Source organism: Triticum urartu, chromosome 6A (assembly GCF_056163025.1).
Source record: "Triticum urartu cultivar PI428250 chromosome 6A, HENAU_Tu73, whole genome shotgun sequence".
NCBI classification, from domain to species: Eukaryota; Viridiplantae; Streptophyta; class Magnoliopsida; order Poales; family Poaceae; genus Triticum; species Triticum urartu.
In genome coordinates this window covers 573,065,741-573,088,614 of record NC_141878.1, presented here as the reverse complement: position 1 = coordinate 573,088,614, position 22,874 = coordinate 573,065,741, and the positions used below count along the sequence as shown (strand labels likewise).

The 22,874-nt window shown below is 46.6% G+C and overlaps 1 pseudogene; it reads right to left on the bottom strand.

The window, feature by feature from the left end:
- Positions 1 to 2,768: 2,768 nt before the first annotated feature.
- LOC147966484 (small nucleolar RNA Z247) lies at positions 2,769 to 2,907 on the bottom strand (annotated as a pseudogene).
- Between the last annotated feature and the right edge of the window lie 19,967 nt (positions 2,908 to 22,874).

Genomic DNA, 22,874 nt, shown 5'->3' with positions numbered 1-22,874 from the left:
AAATGATGCGGCTGATCAGGATCAACAAACCCTGGCGGCTGACGCATATAAACCTCTTCTTCCAGAACTCCATGGAGAAAAGCATTCTGAACGTCAAGTTGTCGAAGCGACCATCCTCGAGTAACAGCCAATGAAAGAAGAACACGAATGGTAGTTGGTTTAATAACAGGACTGAACGTGTCTTCATAGTCAATGCCATAACGTTGTTTGAATCCCTTCGCCACCAGGCGTGCCTTGTACCTCTCAATGGAGCCATCAGCATGTTTCTTCACCTTGAACACCCATTTGGAGTCAATGATATTGACACCGGACGGAGGTGGAACCAGACGCCAAGTGTTGTTCTTCTGAAGAGCATGAATCTCCTGCTCCATCGCAGCACGCCAGTGTGGAATGCGAAGCGCTGCCTGAAAGTGTCGTGGCTCAGTCGTAGGATCAGCTTCACCATGCGCCACACAAGCCGCAAGCCATGCGACAGTCCCGTCAGTATACTTCTTCGGCTGAAAAATGCCACTCTTGCTGCGAGTATGAGGGCGCATGACGACAGGCGGAGATGGCGACGAGGAGCTACTGTCCAGGAGTGGCGAGGAAGACACGCCCGCAGATGAGCTCACAAGCACGTCTGGTAGCACGGTCACCTGACCTGGAGTGGTTGACGAAGATCGGTCCGGCGTGGTTGACGACGACGGATCAGGTGACACAGGGGCACTAGGCGACATGGGCGCTCTAGCGCACCCACGTGCATGGGATATGCACGCGTCGTCACTCGGCGGGACCGCCGGCCCAGGCGACCGAGCCGCGGGGTCAGCCGACCCAGGCGGCTGCGAGGCCACAGGCCCAGGTGACGAGGCCACGGGGGTGGCCGGCCCAGGCGACGAGGCCACGGGGGTGGCCGGCCCAGGCGACGCAGGCATGCCAGCGGATCCACGTGCATGGGGCATGCACACGGGATCAACATCGGTGGCAGCCGTCGTAGCAACAGCTGGTGTAGGTGGCGCATTGTCATGATCAAAAGCTCCAGTCGAGCACCTCGTCCAGTCCATGCACCGTGGTTAGGCAACAACAAAGGAGAATATGCAGCATCCACAAATTGATCAGGCAAAACTGGAAACGGGTGCAACTCGGCAACAGGAGTGTCAGTGGGGGATGTGAGTGTGGAAAAAGGGAAGACAGTCTCATCAAACACAACATCGCGGGAGATGTAAACACGGTTTGATGGAATGTGGAGACACTTGTAACCTTTGTGGAGAGGACTGTACCCAAGGAACACACATTTTTTCAACCGATACTCAAGTTTATGCTTATTGTACGCGCGAAGATGTGGCCAACACGCACAACCGAACACTTTGAGGAAGGAGTAATCTGGAGTTTCATGAAGCAACACTTCTAGAGGGGACTTCATATGAAGAAGTCGTGTGGGAATCCTGTTTATCAAAAAACAAGCAGTAACAAAGGCATCACTCCAGAACCGAAACGGAACAGAGGCATGTGCAAGAAATGTTAGACCAGTTTCAACTATATGACGGTGCTTACGCTCAGCTGCACCGTTCTGCTGATGTGTATGAGGACAAGACACATGGTGTGAAATGCCAAGCTTCTGAAAGAAGGTGTTAAGATTACGGTATTCACCCCCCAATCAGACTGAACATGTATAATTTTGTGCTTGAGCAATCGTTTAACATGTGCTTGAAATTGCATAAAAACATGAAACACATCAGATTTGCGCTTAATAAGATAAATCCAAGTAAAGTGACTGAAAGCATCTATGAAACTGACATAATAGTTGTGCCCACTAACAGAAGTTTGGGTATAGCCCCACACATCGGAAAACACAAGTTCAAGAGGAGCTTTGACAACACGACTTGATACAGAAAAGGGCAACTGATGACTCTTGCCTTGTTGACAGGCATCACACACTAGAAACTCCTTATTACTGGACTCAACGGGAAGACGATGACGATGAAGCACATGGTGCACAATGGGAGTGGCAGGGTGGCCAAGGCGAGAATGCCACTGCGACGATGACACCCGCACACCACTGAAAACTTGAGACACTCATGGCACATCAAGTGCATATAAGCCATCGCGAGCTCGACCACTAAGAAGAACGTCCCTCGTGTCCCGGTCCTTAACAGAAAAATGGAAAGGGTGAAACTCAACAAACACATTGTTGTCACGAGTTAATTTAGGAACCGAGAGTAAACTACATGTGACTGAAGGAACACGAAGGACATCAAGGAGACGCAAGGTTTTAGTGGTACGGGAAAGAAGAGATGCCTGACCAACATGTGAGATGGGCATACCTGATCCATTGGCAGTGCGGACCTGATCATGACCGGTGTAGGGCTGGCGAGTGGCCAACTTGTCAAGCTGGCTCGTCAAATGGTTCGTGGCGCCTATGTCCATGTACCAGGCAGGATCCATAGAATATGATGGAGTGAATCCGGGCTCCTGTGTAGCGAGAGCAGCTTGCTTCTCGTTACCCTTCCCATTGTTCCCGATGCCAAGAAAATCGCGTTTAAAACGACGATGACACCGAGACGCCAAGTGTCCCTCAATGCTGCAAAGCTGACACTCGATCCCAGCACCACACGCCTCGCAGTGGAGCCGCTTGCCACCAGCCGTTGGAGGAGCTGGAGCGGGCGGACGGGGCTGGTTGCCCATGGGAGGCGGCGGCTTCTGCTTGGCACCACGGGCACCCCCGCGAAGAGCAGCGTTCGCAGAGGGGCCCTCCGTGTAGACTCCGACAGAGCGACAAGCAGCGAGCCGCTGCTCCGTGTTAAGGAGGCGGGCATAGAGATCACGAGGTGGCATCGGTGTGTCACGTCCATTGACGTTTTCCACAAGAGAGTCATAGTCCTCGTCAAGTCCATTGAGAATGAATGAAGTAAACTCCTCATCACGGAGTGGCTTCCCAATTGAGGACAGTGTGTCAGCCAAGCTTTTTACTTTGTTGAAGAAGGCCGTGACAGAGAGATCATTCTTCTTAACCTCACCCAGCTGGTTGCGAATGGCAGACGAACGTGCTAGGGACTGCGAGGAGAAACTAGAGTCAAGCGTGGTCCATGCATCCCTCGACGTAGCGGCAAAAACCACCATGCCCGCCACGGATGGAGTGAGCGAAGACTGAATAGCACCCAGGATGGTCTGATCTTGAGCAGTCCACCGACGATGAGCAGGGTTGGGGACCATGACAGAGCCACCATGGGGCGAAGGTACCGGAACCATAGCCGGAGGACACGGCAGGGAGCCATCAACATACCCCTCAAGGTAGTGGCTACGCATCAGCGGCAACACTTGGGCGCGCCACAGGAGGTAGTTATCAGCAGAGAGCTTCACCGTCACCAGATGAGCGAAGTGAAACGGCCCTGGTTTGGCCATCGGCGCGGAGGGCGGCAGATCAGGCGGCGAGACGACACTGTACGGGACGAGTGCATCGGCCGATGGTTGTTGATGATGACCGTAAGGCGCCGATGGGTGCACACCATACGGGAGTGCAGGAGGGGCGGCGTACGGTGGGGCGGCAGCATAGGGCGTCGGGGCGGCAGCAGCGTACGGCGCGTACGACGCAGCCGACGGCGCGACGTATGGCGCAGGGTACGGGCCACCGTACGGCGCCTGGTGAGCGCCATAGGACCCCGAGGCCGCGGGCGCGTCGCGGTAATGGACCGGAGCCGGAGGGCCACCGTAGGCCGCCTGCCCAGAGGCGCCGTAGGAGGCCGGTGGAGGAGGTGTGCCATGCGATGGGATCGGGTTGCCCGCGATCGGCACGGCAGGAGACTGAGGCGGCGGCGGCATCGCAGACGATCGAGGCGCGGGAGGTTGCGATCCCGCGGGAGCAGATCGGGCCCAAGCAAGCGGAGGCGACGCTAGGAACGGCGACTCCATCGCCAGGGTGGAGAGAGACGGCGTGGCGGCGGGAGCCGGCGCGACGGCAGTAGAGGCGGAAGCGTGACGCGGATCGAACGCGTCGTCTGATACCATGTTAGACGTATTAGGGTTTGGAACAATGCACGATATTCTTGGTGGGTACGGCTGTTATATATTTATAAAAGAGAACCGTACAAATACAAGTTATATTACAACATGCATATCTAACATATACTTAGTCTAACAAGAGTAACCAATTGCTTGGTCGACTTAGCCGAGGCGATCGGATCATCATCAACGTCTGGTGAGTAAACTATAATCAATGGCTCAATCAACTGTAACTTTTCAGTTTATTTAACAGCGGGTAATCCGATGTGCATTCCATGCCATTGGTTAGGTAGCTTTCCTCCTCCGGGCGGGCAACAGCTTCATTGCAGATGGCCATCAATCATGTCCCTTGCAGAACGCTTATCCATAATACAAGTTTTTCATGGAAAAATCAACCAAAACAGAAATGTAGGTGGCGGTTACGTAGGCCATCCGCTGTAGTATGACATTGCCGCTTGCAGCTTGGGTCAGGGGCAAGGACGGCTGGCCGGCCAGGCCGCCCTGACATGTGATGCCAAAGATATGGCGATGGTGATCCTGGCCTGCCAGAGGCAGGCAGGAATCATTGGACAAGGACTCCCAACATCTTAGCCACCAAAAACTCCGAGGATGTTGCTAGCTAACCTTGACAAATGTTGTTACTATCGAAGTGCAAGTATGGCAATGATTAAGTACATGATCAGATCAGGCAAACACATCGTTACTACTACTACTCGGAGGACACAGGCATCTGGTGTTCTGGACACGCATGGTCTTTTTCTTAAGAGGATTAATTTACTTACGGAGCTAGCGAGGTGAACGTAAAAGTAGGCACCTCAGATCAGATTATTAATATGTATATGCCCCAAACATACAAAAAATCGATTGACGTGCGGCTCGTTTACCTCTCCAAGGGCCACTTTCTAGAACATACTATGAGGTGCCTGTTTTTACAGCTACCTTGCTAGCTCCGCGGAAGTACATAAATCATCTTAAGAAAAAGATCATGTGTGTCCTGATGCCTCTGTCCTCCAAGTTGTCGCGATTTGCTTGCTTGATGTCGTCATGTAGTTAATCATTACAATATAGTTGCACTTCCATACTAGCCTCGTTTTATATGTCTAGATCTAGCAACATCCTCAAAGTTTTTTGCAGGTAAGATGTTGGCGTCCTTGTCCAAAGATCGTTCTCTGCCTCCTTCAGTCCAAGATGACCTGGCCGGCCTGATCTCTGGCATCACATATGAGCGTATGGCCTGGCCGGCCATGCATGCGCCTGGCCCAAGCTGCAAGCGGCAATGTCTACATACTTCAGAGGATAGCCCGTGAAACCACAGCCTACATGTCTGCTTAGATGAAATTAACATGAAAAATACTGTTACGGATAAGCCTTCTGCAGCTGCAAGGGTGTGATTGATACTCACCTATAATGAAGCTGTTGGTCGGCCCGCCTGAGCCAAGGAAACTACTGATCCTAAATGTAGAAAGTTCTGTTTCGGGAGTCCCATTTGAGGCGCAGATGGCGACCTAATCCAACCTAACCCATGGCACGGAAGGCACGTCGGATTACCCATTGTAAAAGAACGGATAACATTACAGCTGAATAGCCAATTGTTATAACTTACTCACTGGACGATGACTGCCTCAGAAAAAACATAGAATTTGGTTTTTGTGCACCCATAGACATTACACCCCGGTGCACCCACGATAAAAAACTTAGCAAACTATTTTTAAAATATCTGAAAATTTGTGGATGTGATTATGACTAAATATTTTAGGTGCTTGCAAAATTTGCTGGCGAAATGACATCCGATGAGCTCCATTTAGCAACTGTATATATCACCCTTGGAACATTCTAGTCTTGTACGGCGATAACTGATTAAGTACTACTGCTAATACAACTTTGGGGTAAGTCGGACAGAGCAAACAGATATGATTGACACCCTAGGCTTCTCTCGAGAGATATTTCTTCATGCACTGTTAAAATAAGCTTCTTCGATGTCTGTCTTATTTTACAGTGAAGAGATAATGATACATGCAGCACTAATCTGCTATAAGTAAACCACATGTCGTGGTCACGGAAAGTGTCCTATGACGTTAGGAGTCCTAGATTTTGTCCAACCATACGCATGAACGAAACCAAATGTTCGAATTAATCCAGTCACTGATCTACTAAGACGTAGCACTAGTCTAGTGTAGCCTTATTAAGGTTACTAATTAAGCATGTCGACGAAACCTGCACCGGGACGTTTCGACACCACTGCCTGCGATTCAACAGAGACCAATTGTGCCGTTAAACTGTTAACTAACTAAGCACCCGGGGCCTTGAGAAAATTGATCACTAGCTAGTTCTTTCTTTCGAGACATTTCTTATGAGCTAGTTTATGGTCGATTATTCAGTGGTAGAACGATCAGTGGGCGCCGTTGCCCACATGAGATGTGTATGTTTTTTTAGAAAAGGAGGATGATCCCTGGCCTCTTCATCTGGGAGATGCGTGTGGTCATTTTATTGATTATTCTCAAGAGCCTTACAAAGTAGAACAACAATATGTCTGAATCCGCCACCTTGGCAACATCTGCCGCTACTTCTATCCAAATAATGAAGGGGTGCAAGCTGGGCCACATATTCAGACTTTTCACCTAAGCCTAACATCTAAAGCCGGAGGCCCCGACCGAGCCATCTGCCGGGTCTGGGACTCAAACCGGTCCAACGCACTCACATGTGTCGTCGCCGCCATCTTCCACTGGTCCATCCTCAGAGCAGATTGAGGTGACAACCTTGGCAGGTTCTCCATCATCGACGCCACCACGACGCCAAATGACGACCTCCACCTACGCGAGCCTTGGCAGTTCCTCCACCATTGACGCCACCACGACGCCAGACGACGACCTCCACCTATGCGAGTCCATCTCCAAGCAACAGACGTAAATCCATGCTAGGATTGGGCCGCACCACCGCCGTCGCCCACCACCCACAAGCGCCACCCAACCCCAAGGTTCCCAAAGCGGCGCCTTCAAGAAGGGAACGACACCATGAGCGCCGCCGCCGCCCAACAAAGTTAGGGCATTCGCCCGGGAGACCTAGGGTAATGGGAAGTGAGGAGATCAGTCCATACCGACGCCTCCAAGGAGGGGAATGACGCCCTCATGCGTCGCCGTTGGCGTGGCCGGTCATGGCCGGATAGGGATTTCGCCTGAACTAGATCCCCGGCACCAGCAGTGCCTCCTGTACAGAACCGGCGACCAAGAGGAAGCGCGACCCGACCAGGCTGGCCCGCACGTCGAATAGGGGAGGAGGATAGGCGCTAGATCGTGCGCACCGACCACCGCAGAAGCCGCCGCCGGTCGCCAACGACCACCGGATCCCGCCGCCCCCGCGGCCGGGACGCCAGATCCACTGCCCGCACAGTTGCTAGCCGACCATGCCTTGCCAATGGAGCCGCCGCTCCAGATCTGGGGTTCCCCACGCAGAGGCAGGGCAACTAAGGCCCCGCCGCCACCGTCCTTGGCGCCCCGGGCTTGCCCGGCGGCTGCCTCAGGCGGCGGCGAGGAAGGGAGTGTTGGGGACCGTAGTAATTTCAAAAAATTTCCTACGCACACGCAATATCATGGTGATGCATAACAACGAGAGGGGAGAGTGTTGTCTGCGTACCCTCGTAGACCGGCAACGGAAGCGTTGACACAACGTAGAGGAAGTAGTCGTACGTCTTCCCGATCCGACCGATCCAAGTACCGAACGTACGGCACCTCCGAGTTCCGCACACATTCAACTCGGTGACGTCCCTCGAGCTCCGATCCAGCCGAGTGTTGAGGGAAAGTTTCGTCAGCACGACGGCGTGATGACGGTGATGATGTTCTACCGACGCAGGGCTTCGCCTAAGCACCGCTACGATATGACCGAGGTGGAATATGGTGGAAGGGGGCACCGCACACGGCTAAGGAACGATCATGAAGATCAACTTGTGTGTCATGGGGTGCCCCCTTTCCCCGTTATATAAAGGAGCGAGGGGGGAGGTGCGGCCGGCCCCTAGGGGTGCGCCTGGAGGAGTCCTACTCCCACCGGGAGTAGGACTCCCCCCTCTTGCCTTGTTGGAGAAGGAAAGGGGAAGGGGGAAAGAGGAAAGGGGGGCGCCCTCCCCCCTTCCTTGTCCTATTCGGACTAGGGGGGAGGGGGCGCGCGGCCTGCCCTGGCCGGCCCTCCTCTTCTCCCTTAGGGCCCATGTAGGCCCATTAACCCCCAGGGGGGTTCCGGTAACCCCCCGGTACTCCGGTAAAATCCCGATTTCACCCGGAACGATTTCGATATCCAAATATAGGCTTCCAATATATCAATCTTTATGTCTCGACCATTTAGAGACTCCTCATCATGTCCGTGATCACATCCGGGACTCCGAACAACCTTCGGTACATCAAAACACAAAAACCCTAATTACGATCGTCACCAAACTTTAAGCGTGCGGACCCTACGGGTTCGAGAACTATGTAGACATGACCGAGACACGTCTCCGGTCAATAACCAATAGCGAAACCTGGATGCTCATATTGGCTCCTACATATTCTACGAAGATCTTTATCGGTCAGACCGCATAACAACGTACATTGTTCCCTTTGTCATCGGTATGTTACTTGCCCGAGATTCGATCGTCGGTATCTCAATACCTAGTTCAATCTCGTTACCGGCAAGTCTCTTTACTCGTTCCGTAATACATCATCCCACAACTAACTTATTAGTTGCAATGCTTGCAAGGCTTAAGTGATGTGCATTACCGAGTGGGCCCAGAGATACCTCTCCAACAATCGGAGTGACAAATCCTAATCTCGAAATACGCCAACCCAACAAGTACCTTCGGAGACACCTGTAGAGCACCTTTATAATCACCCAGTTACGTTGTGACGTTTGGTAGCACACAAAGTGTTCCTCCGGTAAACGTGAGTTGCATAATCTCATAGTCATTGGAACATGTATAAGTTATGAAGAAAGCAATAGCAACAAACTAAACGATCAAGTGCTAAGCTAACGGAATGGGTCAAGTCAATCACATCATTCTTCTAATGATGTGATCCCGTTAATCAAATGACAACTCATGTCTATGGTTAGGAAACATAACCATCTTCGATCAACGAGCTAGTCAAGTAGAGGCATACTAGTGACACTCTGTTTGTCTATGTATTCACACATGTATTATGTTTCCGGTTAATACAATTCTAGCATGAATAATAAACATTTATCATGATATAAGGAAATAAATAATAACTTTATTATTGCCTCTAGGGCATATTTCCTTCAGTCTCCCACTTGCACCAGAGTCAGTAATCTAGATTACACAGTAATGATTCTAACACCCATGGAGCCTTGGTGCTGATCATGTTTTGCTCGTGGAAGAGGCTTAGTCAGCGGGTCTGCAACATTCAGATCCGTATGTATCTTGCAAATTTCTATGTCTCCCACTTGGACTAAATCCCGAATGGAATTTGAAGCGTCTCTTGATGTGCTTGGTTCTCTTGTGAAATCTGGATTTCTTCGCCAAGGCAATTGCACCAGTATTGTCACAAAAGATTTTCATTGGACCCGATGCACTAGGTATGACACCTAGATCGGATATGAACTCCTTCATCCAGACTCCTTCATTTACTGCTTTCGAAGCAGCTATGTACTCCGCTTCACATGTAGATCCCGCCACGACGCTTTGTTTAGAACTGCACCAACTGACAGCTCCACCGTTCAGTATAAACACGTATCCGGTTTGCGATTTAGAACCGTCCGGATCAGTGTCAGAGCTTGCATCAACGTAACCATTCACGATGAGCTCTTTGTCACCTCCATATACGAGAAACATATCCTTAGTCCTTTTCAGGTACTTCAGGATGTTCTTGACCGCTGTCCAGTGATCTACCCCTGGATTACTTTGATACCTCCCTGCTAGACTTATAGCAAGGCACACATCAGGTCTGGTACACAACATTGCATACATGATAGAGCCTATGGCTGAAGCATAGGGAACATCTTCCATTTTCTCTCTATCTTCTGCGGTGGTCGGACATTGAGTCTTACTCAACTTAACACCTTGTAACACAGGCAAGAACCCTTTCTTTGCTTGATCCATTTTGAACTTCTTCAAAACTTTGTCAAGGTATGTGCTTTGTGAAAGTCCAATTAAGCGTCTTGATCTATCTCTATAGATCTTAATGCCCAATATGTAAGCATCTTCACCGAGGTCTTTCATTGAAAAACTCTTATTCAAGTATCCCTTTATGCTATCCAGAAATTCTATATCATTTCCAATCAGTAATATGTCATCCACATATAATATCAGAAATGCTACAGAGCTCCCACTCACTTTTTGTAAATACAGGCTTCTCCAAAAGTCTGTACAAAACCAAATGCTCTGATCACACTATCAAAGCGCTTATTCCAACTCCGAGAGGCTTGCACCAGTCCATAAATGGATCGCTGGAGCTTGCACACTTTGTTAGCTCCCTTTGGATCGACAAAACCTTCTGGTTGCATCATATACAACTCTTCTTCCAGAAATCCATTCAGAAATGCAGTTTTGACATCCATCTGCCAAATTTCATAATCATAAAATGCGGCAATCGCTAACATGATTCAGACAGACTTAAGCATCGCTACGGGTGAGAAGGTCTCATTGTAGTCAATCCCTTGAACTTTTCGAAAACCTTTCGCAACAAGTCAAGCTTTGTAGACAGTAACATTACCGTCAGTGTCAGTCTTCTTCTTGAAGATCCATTTATTCTCAATTGCTTGCCGATCAACGGGCAAGTCAACCAAAGTCCACACTTTGTTCTCATACATGGATCCCATCACAGATTTCATGGCTTCTAGCCATTTTGCGGAATCTGGGCTCACCATCGCTTTTTCATAGTTTGTAGGTTCATCATGATCTAGTAGCATGACTTCCAGAACAGGATTACCGTACCACTTTGGTGCGGATGTTACTCTGGTTGATCCACGAGGTTCAGTAGTAACTTGATCTGAAATTTCATGATCATTATCATTAGCTTCCTCACTAATTGGTATAGGTGTCACAGAAACCGGCTTCTGTGATGTACTACTTTCCAATAAGGGAGCAGGTACAGTTACCTCATCAAGTTCTACTTTCCTCCCACTCACTTCTTTCGAGAGAAACTCCTTCTCTAGAAAGGATCCATTCTTAGCAACGAATGTCTTGCCTTCGGATCTGTGATAGAAGGTGTACCCAACAGTCTCCTTTGGGTATCCTATGAAGACACATTTCTCCGATTTGGGTCTGAGCTTATCAGGTTGAATCTTTTTCACATAAGCATCGCAGCCCCAAACTTTTAGAAACGACAACTTTGGTTTCTTGCCAAACCACAGTTCATAAGGCGTCGTTTCAACGGATTTCGATGGTGCCCTATTTAACGTGAATGCAGCCGTCTCTAAAGTATAACCCCAAAACGATAGCGGTAAATCAGTAAGAGACATCATAGATCGCACCATATCTAATAAAGTATGATTACGACGTTTGGACACACCATTACGCTGTGGTGTTCCGGGTGGCGTGAGTTGCGAAACTATTCCGCATTGTTTCAAATGTAGACCAAACTCGTAACTCAAATATTCTCCTCCATGATCAGATCGTAGAAACTTTATTTTCTTGTTACGATGATTTTCAACTTCACTCTAAAATTCTTTGAACTTTTCAAATGTTTCAGACTTATGCTTCATTAAGTACATATACCCATATCTACTTAAATCATCTGTGAAGGTGAGAAAATAACGATATCCGCCACGAGCCTCAACATTCATCGGACCACATACATCCGTATGTATGATTTCCAACAAATCTATTGCTCTCTCCATAGTACCGGAGAACGGCGTTTTAGTCATCTTGCCCATGAGGCACGGTTCGCAAGTACCAAGTGATTCATAATCAAGTGATTCCAAAAGTCCATCAGTATGGAGTTTCTTCATGCGCTTTACACCGATATGACCTAAACGACAGTGCCACAAATAAGTTGCACTATCATTATCAACTCTACATCTTTTGGCTTCAACATTATGAATATGTGTATCACTACTATCGAGATCATTAAAAATAGACCACTCTTCAAGGATGCATGACCATAAAAGATATTACTCATATAAATAGAACAACCATTATTCTCTGATTTAAATGAATAACCGTCTCGCATAAAACAAGATCTAGATATAATGTTCATGCTCAACGCTGGCACCAAATAACAATTATTTAGGTCTAATACTAATACCGAAGGTAGATGTAGAGGTAGCGTGCTGACTGCGATCACATCGACTTTGGAACCATTTCCCACGCGCATCGTCACCTCATCCTTCGCTAGTGTTCGCTTAATCCGTAGTCCCTGTTTCGAGTTGCAAATATTAGCAACAAAACCAGTATCAAATATCCAGGTGCTACTGTGAGCTCTAGTAAGGTACACACCAAATACTTGGGGCAGTTCCGCTTCTAGTGTCCAGTCTGCTTGCAGTAAAGCACTTAGTTTCAGGCTTGGGTCCAGATTTGGGTTTCTTTTTCTGAGCAGCAACTTGCTTGCTGTTCTTCTTGAAGTTCCCCTTCTTCTTCCCTTTGCCTTTTTTCTTGAAACTGGCGGTCTTATTGACCATCAACACTTGATGCTCCTTTTTGATTTCCACCTCCGCAGCCTTTAGCATTGCGAAAAGCTCGGGAATCGTCTTATCCATCCCTTGCATGTTATTGTTCATCACGAAGCTCTTGTAGCTTGGTGGCAGTGATTGAAGAACTCTGTCAATGACACTATCAACAGGAAGATTAACTCCCAGCTGAGTCAAGTGATTATGATACCCAGACATTTTGAATATATGTTTACTGACAGAACTATTCTCCTCCATCTTGCAGCTATAGAACTTATTGGAGACTTCATATCTCTCAATCCGGGCATTTGCTTGAAATATTAACTTCAACTCCTGGAACATCTCATATGCTCCATGACGTTCAAAACGTCGTTGAAGTCCCGAATCTAAGCCGTAAAGCATGGCACACTGAACTATCGAGTAGTCATCAGCTTTGCTCTGCCAGACGTTCATAACATATGGTGTTGCTCCAGCAGCAGGCCTGGCACCCAGCGGTGCTTCCAGGACGTAATTCTTCTGTGCAGCAATGAGGATAATCCTCAAGTTACGGACCCAGTCCGTGTAATTGCTACCATCATCTTTCAACTTTGCTTTCTCAAGGAACGCATTAAAATTCAACGGAACAACAGCACGGGCCATCTATCTACAATCAAACATAGACAAGCAAGATACTATCAGGTACTAAGTTCATGATAAATTTAAGTTCAATTAATCATACTCCCTCCGTTCCTTGATATAAGGTGTATAGATTTTTGAGAAAAAGTCCGAAATATAAGGTGTATTGCATTGCACCACTCATTGATAATTTTTGTAGGGATTTGATTACATTTCCTTATATCGGGCAAGCTCCTCTATTTCCTCATGTCAGTTAGTCAGGTGTAATCTCGCCCAAAACTTGTGAAATTTTCACTCCATGTGCGTTCTTTAATTTCCGTGCCAAAAACTATACACCCTATATCTAGGAACGGAGGGTGTATTAATTAAGAACTCCCACTTAGAAAGACATCCCTCTAATCTTCTAAGTGATCACGTGATCCAAATCAACTAAACCATAACCGATCATCACGTGAAATGGAGTAGCTTTCAATGGTGAACATAAATATGTTGATCATATCTACTATATGATTCACGCTCGACCTTTCGGTCTCAGTGTTCCGAGGCCATATCTGCATATGCTAGGCTCGTCAAGTTTAACCTGAGTATTCTGCGTGTGTAAAACTGGCTTGCACCCGTTGTAGATGGACGTAGAGCTTATCACACCCGATCATCACGTGGTGTCTGGGCACGACGAACTTTGGCAACGGTGCATACTTAGGGAGAACACTTTTATCTTGAAATTTAGTGAGAGATCATGTTATAATGCTACCGTCAATCAAAGCAAGATAAGATGCATAAAAGATAAACATCACATGCAATCAATATAAGTGATATGATATGGCCATCATCATCTTGTACTTGTGATCTCCATCTCCGAAGTACCGTCATGATCACCATCGTCACCGGCGCAACACATTGATCTCCATCGTAGCATCGTTGTCGTCTCACCAATCTTATGCTTCCATGACTATCGCTACCACTTAGTGATAAAGTAAAGCATTATAGCGCGATTGCATTGCATACAATAAAGCGACAACCATATGGCTCCTGCCAGTTGCCGATAACTCGGTTACAAAACATGATCATCTCATACAATAAAATATAGCATCATGTCTTGACCATATCACATCACAACATGCCCTGTAAAAACAAGTTAGACGTCCTCTACTTTGTTGTTGCAAGTTTTACGTGGATGCTACGGGCTTAGCAAGAACCGTTCTTACCTACGCATCAAAACCACAACGATAGTTTGTCAAGTTGGTACTGTTTTAACCTTCGCAAGGACCGGGCGTAGCCACACTCGATTCAACTAAAGTTGGAGAAACTGACACCCGCCAGCCACCTCTGTGCAAAGCACGTCGGTAGAACTAGTCTCGCGTAAGCGTACGCGTAATGTCGGTCCGGGCCGCTTCATCCAACAATACCGCCGAACCAAAGTATGACATGCTGGTAAGCAGTATGACTTATATCGCCCACAACTCACTTGTGTTCTACTCGTGCATATAAAATCAACGCATAAAACCTGGCTCGGATGCCACTGTTGGGGAACGCATTAATTTCAAAAAAAATTCTACGCACACGCAAGATCATGGTGATGCATAGCAACGAGAGGGGAGAGTGTTGTCTACGTACCCACGTAGACTGGCAACGGAAGTGTTGACACAACGTAGAGGAAGTAGTCGTACGTCTTCCTGATCCGACCGGTCCAAGTACCGAACGTACGGCACCTCCGAGTTCTGCACACGTTCAACTCGGTGACGTCCCTCGAGCTCCGATCCAGCCGAGTGTTGAGGGAGAGTTTCGTCAGCACGACGGCGTGATGACGGTGATGATGTTCTACCGACGCAGGGCTTCGCCTAAGCACCGCTACGATATGACCAAGATGGAATATGGTGGAAGGGGGCACCGCACACGGCTAAGGAACGATCACGAAGATCAACTTGTGTGTCATGGGGTGCCCCCTTGCCCCGTTATATAAAGGAGGGAGGGAGGAGGTGCGGCCGGCACCTAGGGGTGCGCCTGGAGGAGTCCTACTCCCACCGGGAGTAGGACTCCCCCCTCTTGCCTTGTTGGAGAAGGAAAGGGGAAGGGGGAAAGAGGAAAGGGGGGCGCCCCCCCTTCCTTGTCCTATTCGGACTTGGGGGGAGGGGGCGCGCGGCCTGCCCTGGCCGGCCCTCCTCTTCTCCCTTAGGGCCCATGTAGACCCATTAACCCCTCCCCCCCCCCCCCGGGGGGGGGGTGGTTCGGTAACCCCCCGGTACTCCGGTAAAATCCCAATTTCACCCGAAACGATTCCGATATCCAAATATAAGCTTCCAATATATCAATCTTTATGTCTCGACCATTTCAAGACTCCTCGTCATGTCCGTGATCACATCCGGGACTCCGAACAACCTTCGGTACATCAAAACACAAAAACCCTAATTACGATCGTCACCGAACTTTAAGCGTGCGGACCCTACGGGTTTGAGAACTATGTAGACATGACCAAGACACGTCTCCGGCCAATAACCAATAGGGGAACCTGGATGCTCATATTGGCTCCTACATATTCTACGAAGATCTTTATCGATCAGACCGCATAAAAACATACGTTGTTCCCTTTGTCATCGGTATGTTACTTGCCCGAGATTCGATCGTCGGTATCTCAATACCTAGTTCAATCTTGTTACCGGCAAGTCTCTTTGCTCGTTCCGTAATACATCATCCCGCAACTAACTTATTAGTTGCAATGCTTGCAAGGCTTAAGTGATGTGCATTACCGAGTGGACCCAGAGATATCTCTCCGACAATCGGAGTGACAAATCCTAATCTCGAAATACGCCAACCCAACAAGTACCTTCGGAGACACCTGTAGAGCACCTTTATAATCACCCAGTTACGTTGTGATGTTTGGTAGCACCCAAAGTGTTCCTCCGGTAAACGGGAGTTGCATAATCTCATAGTCATAGGAACATGTATAAGTTATGAAGAAAGCAATAGCAACAAACTAAACGATCAAGTGCTAAGCTAACGGAATGGGTCAAGTCAATCACATCATTCTCCTAATGATGTGATCCCGTTAATCAAATGACAACTCATGTCTATGGTTAGGAAACATAACCATCTTCGATCAACGAGCTAGTCAGTAAAGGCATACTAGTGACACTCCATTTGTCTATGTATTCATACATGTATTATGTTTCCGGTTAATACAATTCTAGCATGAATAATAAACATTTATCATATATAAGGAAATAAATAATAACTTTATTATTGCCTCAAGGGCATATTTCCTTCAGGGAGGAGGGGCGGCTAGGGTTAGAAGGAGGGGGGCGGGGGCGGCCAGCACATGAGATGTGCATGTAGCTAGCATTTTCTGATTTTATGGAATTATTCGGAAGAAATGATAGCTTTGTCCATTATTCGGAAAGAGGCATCTGGTGTTCTGGACACGCAGGGTCTTTTCCTTAAGAGGATTATTTAGTTACGGAGCTAGCGAGGTGAACGTAAAAATAGGCACCTCAGATCAGATTATTAATTTGTAGATGCCCCAAACATACAAAAATCGATAGACGTGCGGCTCGTTTACCTCTCCAAGGGCACTTTCTAGAACATACTGTGAGGTGCCTGTTTTTACGGCTACCTTGCTAGCTCCGCGGTAAGTACATAAATCCTCTTAAGAAAAAGACATTGTGTGTCCTGATGCCTCTGTCCTGCAAGTTGTAGCGATTTGTTTGCATGATATCGTTATGTATTTAATCATCACAATATACTTGCACTTCCATACTAGCCTCATTTATATGTCCAGATCTAGCAACATCCTCGAAGTTTTTGCGGGTCAGATATTGGCGTCCTTCAGTACAAGATGATTGTCGCCTGATTTCTGGCATCACATATGAGCATATGGCCTGGCCGGCCATGCATGCGCCTGGCCCAAGCTGCAAGCGGCAATGTCTACATACTACACTACTACAGAGGATAGCCCGTGAAACCACAGCCCAAATGTCTGTTTAGATGAAATTTCCATGAAAAAGCTTTTGTTACGGATAAGCCTTCTGCAGCTTCAAGGGTGTGATTGATATTCATCTGTAACGAAGCTGCTTGTCAGCCGGCCTGAGCCGAGGAAAGCTACTGGTCCTAAATGTAAGAAGTTTTGTTTCGGGAGTCTCATTTGAGGCGCAGATGGTGACCTAATCCAACCTAACCCATGGCACAGAAGGCACAACAGATTACCCGTCGTAAAAGAACTGAAAACGTTACAAATGAATAGCCAATTGTTATAGCTTACTCACCCGACAATGACTATCTAAAAAAAACATAGAATTTGGTTTTTGTGCACCCAGGAAGATTGCACCCCGGTGCACCCATGATCAAAAACATAGCAAACCATTTTAAAAATATCTGAAACTTTGTGGATGTGATAATGACCAAATGTTTTAGGTGCTTGCAAAATTTGCTGGCAAAATGACATCCGATGAGCTCTGTAAAAAAAAAGTTTGTGCTGAAAACATGTGAACATTAACTTGGGTGCAGAGCATCATTTTTTATTTCATTTTCTAAGAGAGATCATTTGATATTTTTTGGTGACCAAACTTTGCAAGATCCTAAAATGTTTGCTCATAATCTCATCCACGAATTTCAGAAATTTTTGATTTTTTTAATTCACTGTTCATCCTGTGGGTGCACCGAAGTTGGGTGCAGCCACTACTTTCCCAAAAACATACTCACCGGATGATGATGATTATCTGATGGCCTCGGTAAGTCGATCAAGGAATTGATAGTAGGAAATGCAGGCGTGTGGCCGTCCCATTTAGCAACTCTATATATCACCCCAGGAACATTCTGTCTTGCACGGTAATAACTGATTAAGTAGTCTGCTAATAGCACTTTGGGCTAAGTCGGACAGAGTAAACAGGTGTGATTGCCACCCTAGGCTTCTCTCGAGAGATATTTCTGCATGCGTTGTTAAAATAAGCTTCTTCAATGTCTGGCTTCTGGCTTATTTAACAGTGAAGAGATAATGATACATGCAGCACTAATCTGCTAAGTAAACCACATGTCGCGGTCACGAAAAGTGTCCTATGACGTTAGGAGTCTTAGATTTTGTCCAACCTTACGCATGAACGAACCCAAATGTTCGAACTAATCCAGTCACTGATCGACTAAGACGTAGCACTGGTCTAATGTGGCCTTGTTAAGGTTACTAATTAAGCATTTCGACGAAACCTGCACCAGGACGTTTCGGCACCACTGACTTTCAACAGAGACCAATTGTGCCGTTAAACTGTTAACTAACTAATCACCCGGGGCCTTGAAAAAATTGACTAGTTCTTTCTTTCGAGACATTTCTTATGAGCTAGTTTATGGTCGATTATCCAGTGGTAGAACGATCAGTGGCACCGTCGCCCACATGAGGTGTGCATGTAGCTAGCCTTTTCCAGATTTTATGGAATCATTCGGAAGAAATGATAGCTTTGTCTATAATCATCCTAATCATCCTACCCAGAATGAACACAGTCTGAATTTCAGCATTTATTTCATCCAAACAGGGGCGAAGCCAATTAACTGGACTTTGCAGGAATAATGTCTGGAATGAGTCCTTCTTAATATCACATTGATTTCATTGCAACCATACATTGCTTTGACGCAGAGCCCGGGGGTTTCAACCTCTTTTTCGAAAAAAATGCAACCGTCCACATCCTCAAGACTTCCACCGTACGTATGGTCCTGCGAAAATCATCAATGCACGAATAACCTTAGTGCACAATATCTGCGCTAGAGATCTAGGGCAATGAATCCATCTGACTACTGGTAGTACCGAATAAGATGGACTGCGATGGAGTTTAAGCTCTCTCTGGCCGGCCGGCACTAAATTACTAGACCAAGGAGTTCTTCTCTCCATTCTTTGGATGTATCATCATGCTTCACCTGTGGGTGGTTTTGGATCATTCAGAGACACCAGCCGTACTGCCTGAGGTTTTTTTACCGGAGTTTTATGGGGTGTAAATGCTAATCGACCAGCAAGTGACGAGAACTACAAAGAAGCCAGAATTAAGGCTAGCCTAGCCAAGAATTTAAATTACAGCTTGGGTCATGACTCATGAGACGGTACAAAACTATGTTCTAGAATGTGGCCCTTAGAGAGGTAGACAAGCCGCTCATCTATTGATTTTTGTAATGTTGTTTCTGGGTATGTAGATTACTCGATCTGAGGTACATGTTTGTTTTTACCGTTACCTCGCTTTCTACGTGCTTAATAAATAAATAAAACTCACCTTAAGAGAAAGACCTTGCATGCCCAGATGCCGCTATCCTGTAGTATAACGACTTGTTTGCCTGATTCGATCATGTAGTTGATCATCAGAGAACTTGAACTTTCGGACTAATAACAGTTATCAAGGCAACTCTCTTAGCAACATCAGATTGATCTTTACTGTCTAAAAGTATACTAGTATTTTGTATTTTCCCATTTCGCTATATTTTTTGGCGAGCTGAAACTTGGCTTCATTCCAATATAAAAAACATTCAAAAGAAAAAAGAAAAAATCCAAATAAACATGGCAGTTTTCCGCAAAAAAACTCCCACAAATGTTAGGTTGTTGTTAGAGAAAACCACTAACCTTGGGCCTTTCCACTTAATCATAATTTATGTCTTCTAGGACAATTGCGGGCTCTGAAATTCAAGCCAATTGACTGCAAACCTTATATACGAGGCCTACATGTCAAGTGTTATCAGACAAAAGAAAATTGTAGAATAATGTGGAGTTGGATCCTGATCCGACCGAAGTTCCCAATCTCAGTCGATGAGAAGGCGAGCGACATTCAGCAAGCCGCCGCTAGTTGCCTTGCTTTGACATCACGAGCAGTAACCTAGCTTTGATCACAACCTCGCCCCACGGACTCACGAGATTGAATCGCTCCTCTTCACCAAATAATTGAGATGAAGATCTCAACTCTAAGTTAATATATAGTTCAGGGTTGTATTATCCGATCTTAACATAGCACCCCTACCATGTTGATCCCACACCCCGATTAATATACACCGTATGTGTCTATTCCTATAACATTGTGAAAACCCTATGTTCTGAGTTATACCTCCCACTCGAGTTCATCTGAACCGAGTTATCTCTCCATCCGTGTCCCCTACTTCTACTGGTTGCAATAGTAGCCACCGTCAAAGTCTCATTGTCACAAACCTCTACTGCTTTCAACCACCCAATCGAGTTCTTGGTGAATGTATATGACACAAACACTCCCTGGTCTTTGCTTCACATTCTAGCTCTTTATCTCTTAAGTGTCGCTTGTCCTTCACTGCCATGGGCACCCTCTGTGTGCCTCCAGCCACCCCCGGCTTCGCTCCCCTTACCGTGGTCGGGATGCACTGTTGGGGTTCCATGTTATTTGTTGCTTGGTGGTGCAAAAGATCACATCCACATGTAGCTTTCACGAAAGTTGTGCCAAGCGAAAAAAATCTGGTTAGTAAGATTTTGGCATCCTTATTCAAAAGATGTTCGCTTGCCTTCGGCAGGCCAAGATCACCATGACACCATACTTTTGGCATCACATGTCAGCGTGGTCCGGCCGGCTCGCCGGCCATGCCCCCGCCCAAGCTGCAAACAGCAATGTCGACATACTAGCCATCGTAACCACCACTTACATTTCTGTTTTGGACGAATTTTCCATGAAAGAACCCGTGCTCTCGATAAGCCTTCTGCAAGAGACAAGATTGATGGCAATCGGCAACGAAGCTATTGGCTGGCCAGAGGTGGAAAGCTACCTACCCTAACCTAACCCATGGCACGTAGTAATGCATATCAAGTTAATGATTGTTAAAGTAACTGAAAAGTTAAAGCTGATTAAGCCATTGGTCTAGTTTAGTCACCAGATCGCGATGATGATCCGATGGCCTCGGCTAAGTCGACCAGACAATTGATTACTCTGAGGAGAAAGCAACTGATTGGTGTAGGAATTGTACGTGTGTGCCCTGTTCCATTCAGCGAATGTATATATTACTGCCGGAACATTCTATTCAGCGAATGTATATATTGTATATATTACTACCGGAACGTTCTAGTCTTCCACGGCGATAACTGATTAGGTACTACTGCCGATACTAATTTGGGCTAAGTCTGACAGAGCAAACAGTTGGGTGATTGATACCCTAGCTTATCTCCAGAGATATTTCTGCATTCGCCATTGAAATAAACTTTTTCGACCTCAACGTTATTAAACAGCAAAGAGATAACGATGTCGTTGTCGCGTGGAGGTGTCCTCTTTTTTTTTTGTTGCGTGGAGGTGTCCTGTGACGTTAAGAGTTCTTGGTTTTGGCTAATCATGCACCAGCCTAATTAAGGGTTCTAATCAAGCATGTGGACGCAACATGTACCAGGATATTTCGGGCGCTCGCGGCTGGCTATTCAGAGGAGATTAATTGTATGTTTATGAGACCGATCAGACGGTTAACGTCCTCCGAGCGCTGTGAGCAGAGAGTGCCAAAACACTCTATTTACTCTCTCATGGCTAAACTTGTTTTTTCTGTTGGAGGACTGTCTACCAGTTTTTGCTTGATTCTTCAACGGAACAAAACTGTTGAATTAATTGCATTGCACTGTCCACATGACACGTCACACATGCATGCATTGCATGCTGATCCGAGTGTACATACAAACGATGACGAGATGCATGCATGCATAAGTTATTTTCCTGTGATTTTCCACACGAGATTCCCGCTGGTGCAGTTTTGGCAAAATATCATGCTACCCGAGTGAGTGCTTTCCACCGGTGTTTGAAAGCAAAATAAAAAAACATGCAAATTAACTGGGTTTTTTTAGTTTATTTTACATGAACAAATTGGAACTTCTTTGGCTTTGTTTCCCGTTTTTAGCAAAAACAAAGAGTATCTTTTCGTCTGAAATTCATTGCTCGCTCTGTTTCAAAATATAATACTTATTTTGGTTTTGCATATGACATAAAAAACATCTTACGATTTGTTATGGAGCACCTCCGATCCGAGAAGCTAATTAGTGTGGCTTGAGCTATCTTGTTAGTTAGAAATGCGAGTATACAGCACAATTGTGTTGATGCTTACGAGGATATGTAAGTCATGGATACTAGAACTTTCTAGAAGAAATTACAGAAACAAAATGTGAAAATTCGATACCCACAGGGGCGGACCGCCCTAGCTAACGGATGTATGAATGTGTAAATTTAATGTCAATTTACCTGTTGGACCGCTCAATTCTGTCCTCCGCCAATTTGCCTGCTAATCTACACACGCCTCCCCGTGTCGCTGTTACGCTCACGAGCTTGATTGAAAATCTAGTAACTTTAGCTCACGAAGAAAAAGAAATCAGTCGCTGTCCCTACCTCGACGCTAAAGACAGAACTAGCAGCTGGCGATCGATCTGATTTTAATCATGTCGCTTTAGTTGCTCAACATGGAGAAATTATATATATTGTTCTAAAACAATTGTTTAGCTCGTCCTCGTACATGCATTCGTCTAATATATAGGAGTATTATACGTTAATTAGTGTGTACGTACGTGTGGCCCGGATTAGATTCCTTCCGGGTACGTGCACTTGCATACATTACTCCTTTTCCAACAGCCCATGGCCGGCCGGCACGTACAGGCGAACAGCGGTAAATAAACTAGGTGCCGTTACGCCTCGGCCAGCTTTGACAGCCCGGGTACTCGACCGTCTCCTAAAATATTCTTCCAAAGAGACCAAACA